Source organism: Pungitius pungitius, unplaced genomic scaffold, assembly GCF_949316345.1.
Source record: "Pungitius pungitius unplaced genomic scaffold, fPunPun2.1 scaffold_28, whole genome shotgun sequence".
Taxonomy (NCBI): domain Eukaryota; kingdom Metazoa; phylum Chordata; class Actinopteri; order Perciformes; family Gasterosteidae; genus Pungitius; species Pungitius pungitius.
In genome coordinates, this window is record NW_026909895.1 from 916,541 (window position 1) to 933,259 (window position 16,719).

Genomic DNA, 16,719 nt, shown 5'->3' on the forward strand with positions numbered 1-16,719 from the left:
AGCCGTTGAAATACAGGTGCTAACCCAACATGTTAGAATTGCCAGTGAAGAAAAGTAAAGTTACCTTCAGGTTTTAGAAACCTCTCTTGCCAATGCTAAGAACTGCTTCAATTTTAGAAAAAGAAACTTCTGATTATCTTTGACACGTTTTAAAGGATTAGGAAAAAGATGAAAAGCAGCTTACGGCCATACCTCTCTGGTTCCGCCCGATCTCGTCTGATCTCGGAAGCTAAGCAGAGCAGGGCCTGGTTAGTACCTGGATGGAAGACCGCCTGGGAATCCCAGGTGCCGTAAGCTTTTTAACTTCTCTCTCTGAAAGCCGCCCAGCGCCGTAGATTGTACACCTACACAATTGTAAAAAAAAATTCACATTGTAGAAGAGATGCAATAGGAAGAAGATGAAAGGTGGCTTACGTCCATACCATCGTCAGGCCATTTGAGGTGGCGGGGACTGCAATGGCCATTCACCGATTGGCTGGGACTCCTGGGCGGGTCTTCTCTAGTCCATCCAATTTTCGGCATGGGATGTCACAGCCTTCTTTGCATACCCTTATTTAACCCACACAAAGATGCCAACGGCAGGCGTGTCATAATTCATTGACGCATTATAAAGGATTAGGAAAAAGATAAAAAGCAGCTTACGGCCATACCTCTCTGGTTCCGCCCGATCTCGTCTGATCTCGGAAGCTAAGCAGAGCAGGGCCTGGTTAGTACCTGGATGGAAGACCGCCTGGGAATCCCAGGTGCCGTAAGCTTTTTCACTTCTCTCTCCGAAAGCCGCCGAGCGCCGCAGATTGTACACCTGTTTTAACGTTGGATATGAAAGGAAATTAGACAATATTATCCAAAATGATTCCGTTTCATGATTGCTAAATTAGTGTTGGTCAACATTTACCATTGGCATACTGTTGTTTGTAATTTAGCCGTTGAAATACAGGTGCTAACCCAACATGTTAGAATTGCCAGTGAAGAAAAGTAAAGTTACCTTCAGGCTTTAGGAACCTCTCTTGCCAATGCTAAGAACTGCTTCAATTTTAGAAAAAGAAACTTCTGATTATCTTTGACACGTTTTAAAGGATTAGGAAAAAGATGAAAAGCAGCTTACGGCCATACCTCTCTGGTTCCGCCCGATCTCGTCTGATCTCGGAAGCTAAGCAGAGCAGGGCCTGGTTAGTACCTGGATGGAAGACCGCCTGGGAATCCCAGGTGCCGTAAGCTTTTTAACTTCTCTCTCTGAAAGCCGCCCAGCGCCGTAGATTGTACACCTACACAATTGTAAAAAAAAATTCACATTGTAGAAGAGATGCAATAGGAAGAAGATGAAAGGTGGCTTACGTCCATACCATCGTCAGGCCATTTGAGGTGGCGGGGACTGCAATGGCCATTCACCGATTGGCTGGGACTCCTGGGCGGGTCTTCTCTAGTCCATCCAATTTTCGGCTTGGGATGTCACAGCCTTCTTTGCATACCCTTATTTAACCCACACAAAGATGCCAACGGCTGGCGTGTCATAATTCATTGACGCATTATAAAGGATTAGGAAAAAGATAAAAAGCAGCTTACGGCCATACCTCTCTGGTTCCGCCCGATCTCGTCTGATCTCGGAAGCTAAGCAGAGCAGGGCCTGGTTAGTACCTGGATGGAAGACCGCCTGGGAATCCCAGGTGCCGTAAGCTTTTTCACTTCTCTCTCCGAAAGCCGCCGAGCGCCGCAGATTGTACACCTGTTTTAACGTTGGATATGAAAGGAAATTAGACAATATTATCCAAAATGATTCCGTTTCATGATTGCTAAATTAGTGTTGGTCAACATTTACGATTGGCATACTGTTGTTTGTAATTTAGCCGTTGAAATACAGGTGCTAACCCAACATGTTAGAATTGCCAGTGAAGAAAAGTAAAGTTACCTTCAGGCTTTAGGAACCTCTCTTGCCAATGCTAAGAACTGCTTCAATTTTAGAAAAAGAAACTTCTGATTATCTTTGACACGTTTTAAAGGATTAGGAAAAAGATGAAAAGCAGCTTACGTCCATACCTCTCTGGTTCCGCCCGATCTCGTCTGTTCTCGGAAGCTAAGCAGAGCAGGGCCTGGTTAGTACCTGGATGGAAGACCGCCTGGGAATCCCAGGTGCCGTAAGCTTTTTCACTTCTCTCTCCGAAAGCCGCCGAGCGCCGCAGATTGTACACCTGTTTTAACGTTGGATATGAAAGGAAATTAGACAATATTATCCAAAATGATTCCGTTTCATGATTGCTAAATTAGTGTTGGTCAACATTTACGATTGGCATACTGTTGTTTGTAATTTAGCCGTTGAAATACAGGTGCTAACCCAACATGTTAGAATTGCCAGTGAAGAAAAGTAAAGTTACCTTCAGGCTTTAGGAACCTCTCTTGCCAATGCTAAGAACTGCTTCAATTTTAGAAAAAGAAACTTCTGATTATCTTTGACACGTTTTAAAGGATTAGGAAAAAGATGAAAAGCAGCTTACGTCCATACCTCTCTGGTTCCGCCCGATCTCGTCTGTTCTCGGAAGCTAAGCAGAGCAGGGCCTGGTTAGTACCTGGATGGAAGACCGCCTGGGAACCCCAGGTGCCGTAAGCTTTTTCACTTCTCTCTCTGAAAGCCGCCCAGCGCCGTAGATTGTACACCTACACAATTGTAAAAAAAATTTCACATTGTAGAAGAGATGCAATAGGAAGAAGATGAAAGGTGGCTTACGTCCGTACCATCGTCAGGCCATTTGAGGTGGCGGGGACTGCAATGGCCATTCACCGATTGGCTGGGACTCCTGGGCGGGTCTTCTCTAGTCCATCCAATTTTCGGCTTGGGATGTCACAGCCTTCTTTGCATACCCTTATTTAACCCACACAAAGATGCCAACGGCTGGCGTGTCATAATTCATTGACGCATTATAAAGGATTAGGAAAAAGATAAAAAGCAGCTTACGGCCATACCTCTCTGGTTCCGCCCGATCTCGTCTGATCTCGGAAGCTAAGCAGAGCAGGGCCTGGTTAGTACCTGGATGGAAGACCGCCTGGGAATCCCAGGTGCCGTAAGCTTTTTCACTTCTCTCTGAAAGCTGCAGAGCGCCGCAGATTGTACACCTGTTTTAACGTTGGATATGAAAGGAAATTAGACAATATTATCCAAAATGATTCCGTTTCATGATTGCTAAATTAGTGTTGGTCAACATTTACGATTGGCATACTGTTGTTTGTAATTTAGCCGTTGAAATACAGGTGCTAACCCAACATGTTAGAATTGCCAGTGAAGAAAAGTAAAGTTACCTTCAGGCTTTAGGAACCTCTCTTGCCAATGCTAAGAACTGCTTCAATTTTAGAAAAAGAAACTTCTGATTATCTTTGACACGTTTTAAAGGATTAGGAAAAAGATGAAAAGCAGCTTACGTCCATACCTCTCTGGTTCCGCCCGATCTCGTCTGTTCTCGGAAGCTAAGCAGAGCAGGGCCTGGTTAGTACCTGGATGGAAGACCGCCTGGGAATCCCAGGTGCCGTAAGCTTTTTCACTTCTCTCACCGAAAGCCGCCGAGCGCCGCAGATTGTACACCTACAAATTACAAAAAGTATATCACATTGTTGAAGAGATGCATGTTTAGTGTTGTTTTAACGTTGGATATGAAAGGCAATTAGACAATATTATCCAAAATGATTCCGTTTCATGGTTGCTAAATTAGTGTTGATCAACATTTAACAATTGGCATACTTTTGTTTGTAATTTAGCCGTTGAAATACAGGTGCTAACCCAACATGTTAGAATTGCCAGTGAAGAAAAGTAAAGTTACCTTCAGGTTTTAGAAACCTCTCTTGCCAATGCTAAGAACTGCTTCAATTTTAGAAAAAGAAACTTCTGATTATCTTTGACACGTTTTAAAGGATTAGGAAAAAGATGAAAAGCAGCTTACGGCCATACCTCTCTGGTTCCGCCCGATCTCGTCTGATCTCGGAAGCTAAGCAGAGCAGGGCCTGGTTAGTACCTGGATGGAAGACCGCCTGGGAATCCCAGGTGCCGTAAGCTTTTTCACTTCTCTCTGAAAGCTGCAGAGCGCCGCAGATTGTACACCTGTTTTAACGTTGGATATGAAAGGAAATTAGACAATATTATCCAAAATGATTCCGTTTCATGATTGCTAAATTAGTGTTGGTCAACATTTACGATTGGCATACTGTTGTTTGTAATTTAGCCGTTGAAATACAGGTGCTAACCCAACATGTTAGAATTGCCAGTGAAGAAAAGTAAAGTTACCTTCAGGCTTTAGGAACCTCTCTTGCCAATGCTAAGAACTGCTTCAATTTTAGAAAAAGAAACTTCTGATTATCTTTGACACGTTTTAAAGGATTAGGAAAAAGATGAAAAGCAGCTTACGTCCATACCTCTCTGGTTCCGCCCGATCTCGTCTGTTCTCGGAAGCTAAGCAGAGCAGGGCCTGGTTAGTACCTGGATGGAAGACCGCCTGGGAATCCCAGGTGCCGTAAGCTTTTTCACTTCTCTCACCGAAAGCCGCCGAGCGCCGCAGATTGTACACCTACAAATTACAAAAAGTATATCACATTGTTGAAGAGATGCATGTTTAGTGTTGTTTTAACGTTGGATATGAAAGGCAATTAGACAATATTATCCAAAATGATTCCGTTTCATGGTTGCTAAATTAGTGTTGATCAACATTTAACAATTGGCATACTTTTGTTTGTAATTTAGCCGTTGAAATACAGGTGCTAACCCAACATGTTAGAATTGCCAGTGAAGAAAAGTAAAGTTACCTTCAGGTTTTAGAAACCTCTCTTGCCAATGCTAAGAACTGCTTCAATTTTAGAAAAAGAAACTTCTGATTATCTTTGACACGTTTTAAAGGATTAGGAAAAAGATGAAAAGCAGCTTACGGCCATACCTCTCTGGTTCCGCCCGATCTCGTCTGATCTCGGAAGCTAAGCAGAGCAGGGCCTGGTTAGTACCTGGATGGAAGACCGCCTGGGAATCCCAGGTGCCGTAAGCTTTTTAACTTCTCTCTCTGAAAGCCGCCCAGCGCCGTAGATTGTACACCTACACAATTGTAAAAAAAAATTCACATTGTAGAAGAGATGCAATAGGAAGAAGATGAAAGGTGGCTTACGTCCATACCATCGTCAGGCCATTTGAGGTGGCGGGGACTGCAATGGCCATTCACCGATTGGCTGGGACTCCTGGGCGGGTCTTCTCTAGTCCATCCAATTTTCGGCATGGGATGTCACAGCCTTCTTTGCATACCCTTATTTAACCCACACAAAGATGCCAACGGCAGGCGTGTCATAATTCATTGACGCATTATAAAGGATTAGGAAAAAGATAAAAAGCAGCTTACGGCCATACCTCTCTGGTTCCGCCCGATCTCGTCTGATCTCGGAAGCTAAGCAGAGCAGGGCCTGGTTAGTACCTGGATGGAAGACCGCCTGGGAATCCCAGGTGCCGTAAGCTTTTTCACTTCTCTCTCCGAAAGCCGCCGAGCGCCGCAGATTGTACACCTGTTTTAACGTTGGATATGAAAGGAAATTAGACAATATTATCCAAAATGATTCCGTTTCATGATTGCTAAATTAGTGTTGGTCAACATTTACGATTGGCATACTGTTGTTTGTAATTTAGCCGTTGAAATACAGGTGCTAACCCAACATGTTAGAATTGCCAGTGAAGAAAAGTAAAGTTACCTTCAGGCTTTAGGAACCTCTCTTGCCAATGCTAAGAACTGCTTCAATTTTAGAAAAAGAAACTTCTGATTATCTTTGACACGTTTTAAAGGATTAGGAAAAAGATGAAAAGCAGCTTACGGCCATACCTCTCTGGTTCCGCCCGATCTCGTCTGATCTCGGAAGCTAAGCAGAGCAGGGCCTGGTTAGTACCTGGATGGAAGACCGCCTGGGAATCCCAGGTGCCGTAAGCTTTTTAACTTCTCTCTCTGAAAGCCGCCCAGCGCCGTAGATTGTACACCTACACAATTGTAAAAAAAAATTCACATTGTAGAAGAGATGCAATAGGAAGAAGATGAAAGGTGGCTTACGTCCATACCATCGTCAGGCCATTTGAGGTGGCGGGGACTGCAATGGCCATTCACCGATTGGCTGGGACTCCTGGGCGGGTCTTCTCTAGTCCATCCAATTTTCGGCATGGGATGTCACAGCCTTCTTTGCATACCCTTATTTAACCCACACAAAGATGCCAACGTCAGGCGTGTCATAATTCATTGACGCATTATAAAGGATTAGGAAAAAGATAAAAAGCAGCTTACGGCCATACCTCTCTGGTTCCGCCCGATCTCGTCTGATCTCGGAAGCTAAGCAGAGCAGGGCCTGGTTAGTACCTGGATGGAAGACCGCCTGGGAATCCCAGGTGCCGTAAGCTTTTTCACTTCTCTCTCCGAAAGCCGCCGAGCGCCGCAGATTGTACACCTGTTTTAACGTTGGATATGAAAGGAAATTAGACAATATTATCCAAAATGATTCCGTTTCATGATTGCTAAATTAGTGTTGGTCAACATTTACGATTGGCATACTGTTGTTTGTAATTTAGCCGTTGAAATACAGGTGCTAACCCAACATGTTAGAATTGCCAGTGAAGAAAAGTAAAGTTACCTTCAGGCTTTAGGAACCTCTCTTGCCAATGCTAAGAACTGCTTCAATTTTAGAAAAAGAAACTTCTGATTATCTTTGACACGTTTTAAAGGATTAGGAAAAAGATGAAAAGCAGCTTACGTCCATACCTCTCTGGTTCCGCCCGATCTCGTCTGTTCTCGGAAGCTAAGCAGAGCAGGGCCTGGTTAGTACCTGGATGGAAGACCGCCTGGGAATCCCAGGTGCCGTAAGCTTTTTCACTTCTCTCTCTGAAAGCCGCCCAGCGCCGTAAATTGTACACCTACACAATTGTAAAAAAAAATTCACATTGTAGAAGAGATGCAATAGGAAGAAGATGAAAGGTGGCTTACGTCCGTACCATCGTCAGGCCATTTGAGATGGCGGGGACTGCAATGGCCATTCACCGATTGGCTGGGACCCCTGGGCGGGTCTTCTCTAGTCCATCCAATTTTCGGCATGGGATGTCACAGCCTTCTTTGCATACCCTTATTTAACCCACACAAAGATGCCAACGGCAGGCGTGTCATAATTCATTGACGCATTATAAAGGATTAGGAAAAAGATAAAAAGCAGCTTACGGCCATACCTCTCTGGTTCCGCCCGATCTCGTCTGATCTCGGAAGCTAAGCAGAGCAGGGCCTGGTTAGTACCTGGATGGAAGACCGCCTGGGAATCCCAGGTGCCGTAAGCTTTTTCACTTCTCTCTCCGAAAGCCGCCGAGCGCCGCAGATTGTACACCTGTTTTAACGTTGGATATGAAAGGAAATTAGACAATATTATCCAAAATGATTCCGTTTCATGATTGCTAAATTAGTGTTGGTCAACATTTACCATTGGCATACTGTTGTTTGTAATTTAGCCGTTGAAATACAGGTGCTAACCCAACATGTTAGAATTGCCAGTGAAGAAAAGTAAAGTTACCTTCAGGCTTTAGGAACCTCTCTTGCCAATGCTAAGAACTGCTTCAATTTTAGAAAAAGAAACTTCTGATTATCTTTGACACGTTTTAAAGGATTAGGAAAAAGATGAAAAGCAGCTTACGGCCATACCTCTCTGGTTCCGCCCGATCTCGTCTGATCTCGGAAGCTAAGCAGAGCAGGGCCTGGTTAGTACCTGGATGGAAGACCGCCTGGGAATCCCAGGTGCCGTAAGCTTTTTCACTTCTCTCTCTGAAAGCCGCCCAGCGCCGTAGATTGTACACCTACACAATTGTAAAAAAAAATTCACATTGTAGAAGAGATGCAATAGGAAGAAGATGAAAGGTGGCTTACGTCCATACCATCGTCAGGCCATTTGAGGTGGCGGGGACTGCAATGGCCATTCACCGATTGGCTGGGACTCCTGGGCGGGTCTTCTCTAGTCCATCCAATTTTCGGCATGGGATGTCACAGCCTTCTTTGCATACCCTTATTTAACCCACACAAAGATGCCAACGGCAGGCGTGTCATAATTCATTGACGCATTATAAAGGATTAGGAAAAAGATAAAAAGCAGCTTACGGCCATACCTCTCTGGTTCCGCCCGATCTCGTCTGATCTCGGAAGCTAAGCAGAGCAGGGCCTGGTTAGTACCTGGATGGAAGACCGCCTGGGAATCCCAGGTGCCGTAAGCTTTTTCACTTCTCTCTCCGAAAGCCGCCGAGCGCCGCAGATTGTACACCTGTTTTAACGTTGGATATGAAAGGAAATTAGACAATATTATCCAAAATGATTCCGTTTCATGATTGCTAAATTAGTGTTGGTCAACATTTACCATTGGCATACTGTTGTTTGTAATTTAGCCGTTGAAATACAGGTGCTAACCCAACATGTTAGAATTGCCAGTGAAGAAAAGTAAAGTTACCTTCAGGCTTTAGGAACCTCTCTTGCCAATGCTAAGAACTGCTTCAATTTTAGAAAAAGAAACTTCTGATTATCTTTGACACGTTTTAAAGGATTAGGAAAAAGATGAAAAGCAGCTTACGTCCATACCTCTCTGGTTCCGCCCGATCTCGTCTGATCTCGGAAGCTAAGCAGAGCAGGGCCTGGTTAGTACCTGGATGGAAGACCGCCTGGGAATCCCAGGTGCCGTAAGCTTTTTCACTTCTCTCTCTGAAAGCCGCCCAGCGCCGTAGATTGTACACCTACACAATTGTAAAAAAAAATTCACATTGTAGAAGAGATGCAATAGGAAGAAGATGAAAGGTGGCTTACGTCCATACCATCGTCAGGCCATTTGAGGTGGCGGGGACTGCAATGGCCATTCACCGATTGGCTGGGACTCCTGGGCGGGTCTTCTCTAGTCCATCCAATTTTCGGCATGGGATGTCACAGCCTTCTTTGCATACCCTTATTTAACCCACACAAAGATGCCAACGGCAGGCGTGTCATAATTCATTGACGCATTATAAAGGATTAGGAAAAAGATAAAAAGCAGCTTACGGCCATACCTCTCTGGTTCCGCCCGATCTCGTCTGATCTCGGAAGCTAAGCAGAGCAGGGCCTGGTTAGTACCTGGATGGAAGACCGCCTGGGAATCCCAGGTGCCGTAAGCTTTTTCACTTCTCTCTCCGAAAGCCGCCGAGAGCCGCAGATTGTACACCTGTTTTAACGTTGGATATGAAAGGAAATTAGACAATATTATCCAAAATGATTCCGTTTCATGATTGCTAAATTAGTGTTGGTCAACATTTACCATTGGCATACTGTTGTTTGTAATTTAGCCGTTGAAATACAGGTGCTAACCCAACATGTTAGAATTGCCAGTGAAGAAAAGTAAAGTTACCTTCAGGCTTTAGGAACCTCTCTTGCCAATGCTAAGAACTGCTTCAATTTTAGAAAAAGAAACTTCTGATTATCTTTGACACGTTTTAAAGGATTAGGAAAAAGATGAAAAGCAGCTTACGGCCATACCTCTCTGGTTCCGCCCGATCTCGTCTGATCTCGGAAGCTAAGCAGAGCAGGGCCTGGTTAGTACCTGGATGGAAGACCGCCTGGGAATCCCAGGTGCCGTAAGCTTTTTAACTTCTCTCTCTGAAAGCCGCCCAGCGCCGTAGATTGTACACCTACACAATTGTAAAAAAAAATTCACATTGTAGAAGAGATGCAATAGGAAGAAGATGAAAGGTGGCTTACGTCCATACCATCGTCAGGCCATTTGAGGTGGCGGGGACTGCAATGGCCATTCACCGATTGGCTGGGACTCCTGGGCGGGTCTTCTCTAGTCCATCCAATTTTCGGCATGGGATGTCACAGCCTTCTTTGCATACCCTTATTTAACCCACACAAAGATGCCAACGGCAGGCGTGTCATAATTCATTGACGCATTATAAAGGATTAGGAAAAAGATAAAAAGCAGCTTACGGCCATACCTCTCTGGTTCCGCCCGATCTCGTCTGATCTCGGAAGCTAAGCAGAGCAGGGCCTGGTTAGTACCTGGATGGAAGACCGCCTGGGAATCCCAGGTGCCGTAAGCTTTTTCACTTCTCTCTCCGAAAGCCGCCGAGCGCCGCAGATTGTACACCTGTTTTAACGTTGGATATGAAAGGAAATTAGACAATATTATCCAAAATGATTCCGTTTCATGATTGCTAAATTAGTGTTGGTCAACATTTACCATTGGCATACTGTTGTTTGTAATTTAGCCGTTGAAATACAGGTGCTAACCCAACATGTTAGAATTGCCAGTGAAGAAAAGTAAAGTTACCTTCAGGCTTTAGGAACCTCTCTTGCCAATGCTAAGAACTGCTTCAATTTTAGAAAAAGAAACTTCTGATTATCTTTGACACGTTTTAAAGGATTAGGAAAAAGATGAAAAGCAGCTTACGGCCATACCTCTCTGGTTCCGCCCGATCTCGTCTGATCTCGGAAGCTAAGCAGAGCAGGGCCTGGTTAGTACCTGGATGGAAGACCGCCTGGGAATCCCAGGTGCCGTAAGCTTTTTAACTTCTCTCTCTGAAAGCCGCCCAGCGCCGTAGATTGTACACCTACACAATTGTAAAAAAAAATTCACATTGTAGAAGAGATGCAATAGGAAGAAGATGAAAGGTGGCTTACGTCCATACCATCGTCAGGCCATTTGAGGTGGCGGGGACTGCAATGGCCATTCACCGATTGGCTGGGACTCCTGGGCGGGTCTTCTCTAGTCCATCCAATTTTCGGCATGGGATGTCACAGCCTTCTTTGCATACCCTTATTTAACCCACACAAAGATGCCAACGGCAGGCGTGTCATAATTCATTGACGCATTATAAAGGATTAGGAAAAAGATAAAAAGCAGCTTACGGCCATACCTCTCTGGTTCCGCCCGATCTCGTCTGATCTCGGAAGCTAAGCAGAGCAGGGCCTGGTTAGTACCTGGATGGAAGACCGCCTGGGAATCCCAGGTGCCGTAAGCTTTTTCACTTCTCTCTCCGAAAGCCGCCGAGCGCCGCAGATTGTACACCTGTTTTAACGTTGGATATGAAAGGAAATTAGACAATATTATCCAAAATGATTCCGTTTCATGATTGCTAAATTAGTGTTGGTCAACATTTACCATTGGCATACTGTTGTTTGTAATTTAGCCGTTGAAATACAGGTGCTAACCCAACATGTTAGAATTGCCAGTGAAGAAAAGTAAAGTTACCTTCAGGCTTTAGGAACCTCTCTTGCCAATGCTAAGAACTGCTTCAATTTTAGAAAAAGAAACTTCTGATTATCTTTGACACGTTTTAAAGGATTAGGAAAAAGATGAAAAGCAGCTTACGGCCATACCTCTCTGGTTCCGCCCGATCTCGTCTGATCTCGGAAGCTAAGCAGAGCAGGGCCTGGTTAGTACCTGGATGGAAGACCGCCTGGGAATCCCAGGTGCCGTAAGCTTTTTAACTTCTCTCTCTGAAAGCCGCCCAGCGCCGTAGATTGTACACCTACACAATTGTAAAAAAAAATTCACATTGTAGAAGAGATGCAATAGGAAGAAGATGAAAGGTGGCTTACGTCCATACCATCGTCAGGCCATTTGAGGTGGCGGGGACTGCAATGGCCATTCACCGATTGGCTGGGACTCCTGGGCGGGTCTTCTCTAGTCCATCCAATTTTCGGCATGGGATGTCACAGCCTTCTTTGCATACCCTTATTTAACCCACACAAAGATGCCAACGGCAGGCGTGTCATAATTCATTGACGCATTATAAAGGATTAGGAAAAAGATAAAAAGCAGCTTACGGCCATACCTCTCTGGTTCCGCCCGATCTCGTCTGATCTCGGAAGCTAAGCAGAGCAGGGCCTGGTTAGTACCTGGATGGAAGACCGCCTGGGAATCCCAGGTGCCGTAAGCTTTTTCACTTCTCTCTCCGAAAGCCGCCGAGCGCCGCAGATTGTACACCTGTTTTAACGTTGGATATGAAAGGAAATTAGACAATATTATCCAAAATGATTCCGTTTCATGATTGCTAAATTAGTGTTGGTCAACATTTACCATTGGCATACTGTTGTTTGTAATTTAGCCGTTGAAATACAGGTGCTAACCCAACATGTTAGAATTGCCAGTGAAGAAAAGTAAAGTTACCTTCAGGCTTTAGGAACCTCTCTTGCCAATGCTAAGAACTGCTTCAATTTTAGAAAAAGAAACTTCTGATTATCTTTGACACGTTTTAAAGGATTAGGAAAAAGATGAAAAGCAGCTTACGGCCATACCTCTCTGGTTCCGCCCGATCTCGTCTGATCTCGGAAGCTAAGCAGAGCAGGGCCTGGTTAGTACCTGGATGGAAGACCGCCTGGGAATCCCAGGTGCCGTAAGCTTTTTAACTTCTCTCTCTGAAAGCCGCCCAGCGCCGTAGATTGTACACCTACACAATTGTAAAAAAAAATTCACATTGTAGAAGAGATGCAATAGGAAGAAGATGAAAGGTGGCTTACGTCCATACCATCGTCAGGCCATTTGAGGTGGCGGGGACTGCAATGGCCATTCACCGATTGGCTGGGACTCCTGGGCGGGTCTTCTCTAGTCCATCCAATTTTCGGCATGGGATGTCACAGCCTTCTTTGCATACCCTTATTTAACCCACACAAAGATGCCAACGGCAGGCGTGTCATAATTCATTGACGCATTATAAAGGATTAGGAAAAAGATAAAAAGCAGCTTACGGCCATACCTCTCTGGTTCCGCCCGATCTCGTCTGATCTCGGAAGCTAAGCAGAGCAGGGCCTGGTTAGTACCTGGATGGAAGACCGCCTGGGAATCCCAGGTGCCGTAAGCTTTTTCACTTCTCTCTCCGAAAGCCGCCGAGCGCCGCAGATTGTACACCTGTTTTAACGTTGGATATGAAAGGAAATTAGACAATATTATCCAAAATGATTCCGTTTCATGATTGCTAAATTAGTGTTGGTCAACATTTACCATTGGCATACTGTTGTTTGTAATTTAGCCGTTGAAATACAGGTGCTAACCCAACATGTTAGAATTGCCAGTGAAGAAAAGTAAAGTTACCTTCAGGCTTTAGGAACCTCTCTTGCCAATGCTAAGAACTGCTTCAATTTTAGAAAAAGAAACTTCTGATTATCTTTGACACGTTTTAAAGGATTAGGAAAAAGATGAAAAGCAGCTTACGGCCATACCTCTCTGGTTCCGCCCGATCTCGTCTGATCTCGGAAGCTAAGCAGAGCAGGGCCTGGTTAGTACCTGGATGGAAGACCGCCTGGGAATCCCAGGTGCCGTAAGCTTTTTCACTTCTCTCTCTGAAAGCCGCCCAGCGCCGTAGATTGTACACCTACACAATTGTAAAAAAAAATTCACATTGTAGAAGAGATGCAATAGGAAGAAGATGAAAGGTGGCTTACGTCCATACCATCGTCAGGCCATTTGAGGTGGCGGGGACTGCAATGGCCATTCACCGATTGGCTGGGACTCCTGGGCGGGTCTTCTCTAGTCCATCCAATTTTCGGCATGGGATGTCACAGCCTTCTTTGCATACCCTTATTTAACCCACACAAAGATGCCAACGGCAGGCGTGTCATAATTCATTGACGCATTATAAAGGATTAGGAAAAAGATAAAAAGCAGCTTACGGCCATACCTCTCTGGTTCCGCCCGATCTCGTCTGATCTCGGAAGCTAAGCAGAGCAGGGCCTGGTTAGTACCTGGATGGAAGACCGCCTGGGAATCCCAGGTGCCGTAAGCTTTTTCACTTCTCTCTCCGAAAGCCGCCGAGCGCCGCAGATTGTACACCTGTTTTAACGTTGGATATGAAAGGAAATTAGACAATATTATCCAAAATGATTCCGTTTCATGATTGCTAAATTAGTGTTGGTCAACATTTACCATTGGCATACTGTTGTTTGTAATTTAGCCGTTGAAATACAGGTGCTAACCCAACATGTTAGAATTGCCAGTGAAGAAAAGTAAAGTTACCTTCAGGCTTTAGGAACCTCTCTTGCCAATGCTAAGAACTGCTTCAATTTTAGAAAAAGAAACTTCTGATTATCTTTGACACGTTTTAAAGGATTAGGAAAAAGATGAAAAGCAGCTTACGTCCATACCTCTCTGGTTCCGCCCGATCTCGTCTGATCTCGGAAGCTAAGCAGAGCAGGGCCTGGTTAGTACCTGGATGGAAGACCGCCTGGGAATCCCAGGTGCCGTAAGCTTTTTCACTTCTCTCTCTGAAAGCCGCCCAGCGCCGTAGATTGTACACCTACACAATTGTAAAAAAAAATTCACATTGTAGAAGAGATGCAATAGGAAGAAGATGAAAGGTGGCTTACGTCCATACCATCGTCAGGCCATTTGAGGTGGCGGGGACTGCAATGGCCATTCACCGATTGGCTGGGACTCCTGGGCGGGTCTTCTCTAGTCCATCCAATTTTCGGCATGGGATGTCACAGCCTTCTTTGCATACCCTTATTTAACCCACACAAAGATGCCAACGGCAGGCGTGTCATAATTCATTGACGCATTATAAAGGATTAGGAAAAAGATAAAAAGCAGCTTACGGCCATACCTCTCTGGTTCCGCCCGATCTCGTCTGATCTCGGAAGCTAAGCAGAGCAGGGCCTGGTTAGTACCTGGATGGAAGACCGCCTGGGAATCCCAGGTGCCGTAAGCTTTTTCACTTCTCTCTCCGAAAGCCGCCGAGCGCCGCAGATTGTACACCTGTTTTAACGTTGGATATGAAAGGAAATTAGACAATATTATCCAAAATGATTCCGTTTCATGATTGCTAAATTAGTGTTGGTCAACATTTACCATTGGCATACTGTTGTTTGTAATTTAGCCGTTGAAATACAGGTGCTAACCCAACATGTTAGAATTGCCAGTGAAGAAAAGTAAAGTTACCTTCAGGCTTTAGGAACCTCTCTTGCCAATGCTAAGAACTGCTTCAATTTTAGAAAAAGAAACTTCTGATTATCTTTGACACGTTTTAAAGGATTAGGAAAAAGATGAAAAGCAGCTTACGGCCATACCTCTCTGGTTCCGCCCGATCTCGTCTGATCTCGGAAGCTAAGCAGAGCAGGGCCTGGTTAGTACCTGGATGGAAGACCGCCTGGGAATCCCAGGTGCCGTAAGCTTTTTCACTTCTCTCTCTGAAAGCCGCCCAGCGCCGTAGATTGTACACCTACACAATTGTAAAAAAAAATTCACATTGTAGAAGAGATGCAATAGGAAGAAGATGAAAGGTGGCTTACGTCCATACCATCGTCAGGCCATTTGAGGTGGCGGGGACTGCAATGGCCATTCACCGATTGGCTGGGACTCCTGGGCGGGTCTTCTCTAGTCCATCCAATTTTCGGCATGGGATGTCACAGCCTTCTTTGCATACCCTTATTTAACCCACACAAAGATGCCAACGGCAGGCGTGTCATAATTCATTGACGCATTATAAAGGATTAGGAAAAAGATAAAAAGCAGCTTACGGCCATACCTCTCTGGTTCCGCCCGATCTCGTCTGATCTCGGAAGCTAAGCAGAGCAGGGCCTGGTTAGTACCTGGATGGAAGACCGCCTGGGAATCCCAGGTGCCGTAAGCTTTTTCACTTCTCTCTCCGAAAGCCGCCGAGCGCCGCAGATTGTACACCTGTTTTAACGTTGGATATGAAAGGAAATTAGACAATATTATCCAAAATGATTCCGTTTCATGATTGCTAAATTAGTGTTGGTCAACATTTACCATTGGCATACTGTTGTTTGTAATTTAGCCGTTGAAATACAGGTGCTAACCCAACATGTTAGAATTGCCAGTGAAGAAAAGTAAAGTTACCTTCAGGCTTTAGGAACCTCTCTTGCCAATGCTAAGAACTGCTTCAATTTTAGAAAAAGAAACTTCTGATTATCTTTGACACGTTTTAAAGGATTAGGAAAAAGATGAAAAGCAGCTTACGGCCATACCTCTCTGGTTCCGCCCGATCTCGTCTGATCTCGGAAGCTAAGCAGAGCAGGGCCTGGTTAGTACCTGGATGGAAGACCGCCTGGGAATCCCAGGTGCCGTAAGCTTTTTAACTTCTCTCTCTGAAAGCCGCCCAGCGCCGTAGATTGTACACCTACACAATTGTAAAAAAAAATTCACATTGTAGAAGAGATGCAATAGGAAGAAGATGAAAGGTGGCTTACGTCCATACCATCGTCAGGCCATTTGAGGTGGCGGGGACTGCAATGGCCATTCACCGATTGGCTGGGACTCCTGGGCGGGTCTTCTCTAGTCCATCCAATTTTCGGCATGGGATGTCACAGCCTTCTTTGCATACCCTTATTTAACCCACACAAAGATGCCAACGGCAGGCGTGTCATAATTCATTGACGCATTATAAAGGATTAGGAAAAAGATAAAAAGCAGCTTACGGCCATACCTCTCTGGTTCCGCCCGATCTCGTCTGATCTCGGAAGCTAAGCAGAGCAGGGCCTGGTTAGTACCTGGATGGAAGACCGCCTGGGAATCCCAGGTGCCGTAAGCTTTTTCACTTCTCTCTCCGAAAGCCGCCGAGCGCCGCAGATTGTACACCTGTTTTAACGTTGGATATGAAAGGAAATTAGACAATATTATCCAAAATGATTCCGTTTCATGATTGCTAAATTAGTGTTGGTCAACATTTACCATTGGCATACTGTTGTTTGTAATTTAGCCGTTGAAATACAGGTGCTAACCCAACAT

General features: G+C 44.9%; 36 non-coding genes across 36 annotated transcripts; all 36 read left to right on the forward strand.

Moving 5' to 3' along the window:
* Nucleotides 1-178: 178 nt before the first annotated feature.
* Nucleotides 179-297, forward strand: LOC134121383 (5S ribosomal RNA). Its single transcript, XR_009952924.1, has one exon. It is a non-coding gene; the product is annotated as a 5S ribosomal RNA (ribosomal RNA).
* A 339-nt stretch (nucleotides 298-636) lies between these two features.
* On the forward strand, nucleotides 637-755 carry LOC134121384 (5S ribosomal RNA). The gene has a single exon (XR_009952925.1). It is a non-coding gene; the product is annotated as a 5S ribosomal RNA (ribosomal RNA).
* Nucleotides 756-1,099: 344 nt separating this feature from the next.
* Nucleotides 1,100-1,218, forward strand: LOC134121385 (5S ribosomal RNA). Its single transcript, XR_009952926.1, has one exon. It is a non-coding gene; the product is annotated as a 5S ribosomal RNA (ribosomal RNA).
* Nucleotides 1,219-1,557: 339 nt separating this feature from the next.
* Nucleotides 1,558-1,676, forward strand: LOC134121386 (5S ribosomal RNA). The gene has a single exon (XR_009952927.1). It is a non-coding gene; the product is annotated as a 5S ribosomal RNA (ribosomal RNA).
* Nucleotides 1,677-2,020: 344 nt separating this feature from the next.
* Nucleotides 2,021-2,139, forward strand: LOC134122289 (5S ribosomal RNA). Its single transcript, XR_009953829.1, has one exon. It is a non-coding gene; the product is annotated as a 5S ribosomal RNA (ribosomal RNA).
* A 344-nt stretch (nucleotides 2,140-2,483) lies between these two features.
* On the forward strand, nucleotides 2,484-2,602 carry LOC134122339 (5S ribosomal RNA). Its single transcript, XR_009953879.1, has one exon. It is a non-coding gene; the product is annotated as a 5S ribosomal RNA (ribosomal RNA).
* Nucleotides 2,603-2,941: 339 nt separating this feature from the next.
* On the forward strand, nucleotides 2,942-3,060 carry LOC134121387 (5S ribosomal RNA). The gene has a single exon (XR_009952928.1). It is a non-coding gene; the product is annotated as a 5S ribosomal RNA (ribosomal RNA).
* Nucleotides 3,061-3,402: 342 nt separating this feature from the next.
* LOC134122290 (5S ribosomal RNA) lies at nucleotides 3,403-3,521 on the forward strand. Its single transcript, XR_009953830.1, has one exon. It is a non-coding gene; the product is annotated as a 5S ribosomal RNA (ribosomal RNA).
* A 396-nt stretch (nucleotides 3,522-3,917) lies between these two features.
* Nucleotides 3,918-4,036, forward strand: LOC134121388 (5S ribosomal RNA). The gene has a single exon (XR_009952929.1). It is a non-coding gene; the product is annotated as a 5S ribosomal RNA (ribosomal RNA).
* Nucleotides 4,037-4,378: 342 nt separating this feature from the next.
* Nucleotides 4,379-4,497, forward strand: LOC134122292 (5S ribosomal RNA). Its single transcript, XR_009953832.1, has one exon. It is a non-coding gene; the product is annotated as a 5S ribosomal RNA (ribosomal RNA).
* Nucleotides 4,498-4,893: 396 nt separating this feature from the next.
* LOC134121389 (5S ribosomal RNA) lies at nucleotides 4,894-5,012 on the forward strand. Its single transcript, XR_009952930.1, has one exon. It is a non-coding gene; the product is annotated as a 5S ribosomal RNA (ribosomal RNA).
* Nucleotides 5,013-5,351: 339 nt separating this feature from the next.
* LOC134121391 (5S ribosomal RNA) lies at nucleotides 5,352-5,470 on the forward strand. The gene has a single exon (XR_009952932.1). It is a non-coding gene; the product is annotated as a 5S ribosomal RNA (ribosomal RNA).
* A 344-nt stretch (nucleotides 5,471-5,814) lies between these two features.
* Nucleotides 5,815-5,933, forward strand: LOC134121392 (5S ribosomal RNA). The gene has a single exon (XR_009952933.1). It is a non-coding gene; the product is annotated as a 5S ribosomal RNA (ribosomal RNA).
* A 339-nt stretch (nucleotides 5,934-6,272) lies between these two features.
* On the forward strand, nucleotides 6,273-6,391 carry LOC134121393 (5S ribosomal RNA). Its single transcript, XR_009952934.1, has one exon. It is a non-coding gene; the product is annotated as a 5S ribosomal RNA (ribosomal RNA).
* Nucleotides 6,392-6,735: 344 nt separating this feature from the next.
* Nucleotides 6,736-6,854, forward strand: LOC134122293 (5S ribosomal RNA). The gene has a single exon (XR_009953833.1). It is a non-coding gene; the product is annotated as a 5S ribosomal RNA (ribosomal RNA).
* A 339-nt stretch (nucleotides 6,855-7,193) lies between these two features.
* LOC134121394 (5S ribosomal RNA) lies at nucleotides 7,194-7,312 on the forward strand. Its single transcript, XR_009952935.1, has one exon. It is a non-coding gene; the product is annotated as a 5S ribosomal RNA (ribosomal RNA).
* A 344-nt stretch (nucleotides 7,313-7,656) lies between these two features.
* On the forward strand, nucleotides 7,657-7,775 carry LOC134121395 (5S ribosomal RNA). The gene has a single exon (XR_009952936.1). It is a non-coding gene; the product is annotated as a 5S ribosomal RNA (ribosomal RNA).
* Nucleotides 7,776-8,114: 339 nt separating this feature from the next.
* Nucleotides 8,115-8,233, forward strand: LOC134121396 (5S ribosomal RNA). The gene has a single exon (XR_009952937.1). It is a non-coding gene; the product is annotated as a 5S ribosomal RNA (ribosomal RNA).
* Nucleotides 8,234-8,577: 344 nt separating this feature from the next.
* On the forward strand, nucleotides 8,578-8,696 carry LOC134121859 (5S ribosomal RNA). The gene has a single exon (XR_009953400.1). It is a non-coding gene; the product is annotated as a 5S ribosomal RNA (ribosomal RNA).
* Nucleotides 8,697-9,035: 339 nt separating this feature from the next.
* LOC134121397 (5S ribosomal RNA) lies at nucleotides 9,036-9,154 on the forward strand. Its single transcript, XR_009952938.1, has one exon. It is a non-coding gene; the product is annotated as a 5S ribosomal RNA (ribosomal RNA).
* Nucleotides 9,155-9,498: 344 nt separating this feature from the next.
* On the forward strand, nucleotides 9,499-9,617 carry LOC134121398 (5S ribosomal RNA). The gene has a single exon (XR_009952939.1). It is a non-coding gene; the product is annotated as a 5S ribosomal RNA (ribosomal RNA).
* A 339-nt stretch (nucleotides 9,618-9,956) lies between these two features.
* On the forward strand, nucleotides 9,957-10,075 carry LOC134121399 (5S ribosomal RNA). The gene has a single exon (XR_009952940.1). It is a non-coding gene; the product is annotated as a 5S ribosomal RNA (ribosomal RNA).
* Nucleotides 10,076-10,419: 344 nt separating this feature from the next.
* On the forward strand, nucleotides 10,420-10,538 carry LOC134121400 (5S ribosomal RNA). Its single transcript, XR_009952941.1, has one exon. It is a non-coding gene; the product is annotated as a 5S ribosomal RNA (ribosomal RNA).
* Nucleotides 10,539-10,877: 339 nt separating this feature from the next.
* Nucleotides 10,878-10,996, forward strand: LOC134121402 (5S ribosomal RNA). Its single transcript, XR_009952943.1, has one exon. It is a non-coding gene; the product is annotated as a 5S ribosomal RNA (ribosomal RNA).
* Nucleotides 10,997-11,340: 344 nt separating this feature from the next.
* LOC134121403 (5S ribosomal RNA) lies at nucleotides 11,341-11,459 on the forward strand. Its single transcript, XR_009952944.1, has one exon. It is a non-coding gene; the product is annotated as a 5S ribosomal RNA (ribosomal RNA).
* A 339-nt stretch (nucleotides 11,460-11,798) lies between these two features.
* LOC134121404 (5S ribosomal RNA) lies at nucleotides 11,799-11,917 on the forward strand. The gene has a single exon (XR_009952945.1). It is a non-coding gene; the product is annotated as a 5S ribosomal RNA (ribosomal RNA).
* Nucleotides 11,918-12,261: 344 nt separating this feature from the next.
* LOC134121405 (5S ribosomal RNA) lies at nucleotides 12,262-12,380 on the forward strand. Its single transcript, XR_009952946.1, has one exon. It is a non-coding gene; the product is annotated as a 5S ribosomal RNA (ribosomal RNA).
* A 339-nt stretch (nucleotides 12,381-12,719) lies between these two features.
* LOC134121406 (5S ribosomal RNA) lies at nucleotides 12,720-12,838 on the forward strand. Its single transcript, XR_009952947.1, has one exon. It is a non-coding gene; the product is annotated as a 5S ribosomal RNA (ribosomal RNA).
* A 344-nt stretch (nucleotides 12,839-13,182) lies between these two features.
* LOC134121407 (5S ribosomal RNA) lies at nucleotides 13,183-13,301 on the forward strand. The gene has a single exon (XR_009952948.1). It is a non-coding gene; the product is annotated as a 5S ribosomal RNA (ribosomal RNA).
* Nucleotides 13,302-13,640: 339 nt separating this feature from the next.
* On the forward strand, nucleotides 13,641-13,759 carry LOC134121408 (5S ribosomal RNA). Its single transcript, XR_009952949.1, has one exon. It is a non-coding gene; the product is annotated as a 5S ribosomal RNA (ribosomal RNA).
* A 344-nt stretch (nucleotides 13,760-14,103) lies between these two features.
* LOC134121860 (5S ribosomal RNA) lies at nucleotides 14,104-14,222 on the forward strand. Its single transcript, XR_009953401.1, has one exon. It is a non-coding gene; the product is annotated as a 5S ribosomal RNA (ribosomal RNA).
* Nucleotides 14,223-14,561: 339 nt separating this feature from the next.
* Nucleotides 14,562-14,680, forward strand: LOC134121409 (5S ribosomal RNA). Its single transcript, XR_009952950.1, has one exon. It is a non-coding gene; the product is annotated as a 5S ribosomal RNA (ribosomal RNA).
* A 344-nt stretch (nucleotides 14,681-15,024) lies between these two features.
* LOC134121410 (5S ribosomal RNA) lies at nucleotides 15,025-15,143 on the forward strand. The gene has a single exon (XR_009952951.1). It is a non-coding gene; the product is annotated as a 5S ribosomal RNA (ribosomal RNA).
* A 339-nt stretch (nucleotides 15,144-15,482) lies between these two features.
* On the forward strand, nucleotides 15,483-15,601 carry LOC134121411 (5S ribosomal RNA). Its single transcript, XR_009952952.1, has one exon. It is a non-coding gene; the product is annotated as a 5S ribosomal RNA (ribosomal RNA).
* Nucleotides 15,602-15,945: 344 nt separating this feature from the next.
* LOC134121413 (5S ribosomal RNA) lies at nucleotides 15,946-16,064 on the forward strand. Its single transcript, XR_009952954.1, has one exon. It is a non-coding gene; the product is annotated as a 5S ribosomal RNA (ribosomal RNA).
* Nucleotides 16,065-16,403: 339 nt separating this feature from the next.
* Nucleotides 16,404-16,522, forward strand: LOC134121414 (5S ribosomal RNA). The gene has a single exon (XR_009952955.1). It is a non-coding gene; the product is annotated as a 5S ribosomal RNA (ribosomal RNA).
* The last annotated feature ends 197 nt before the right edge of the window (nucleotides 16,523-16,719 follow it).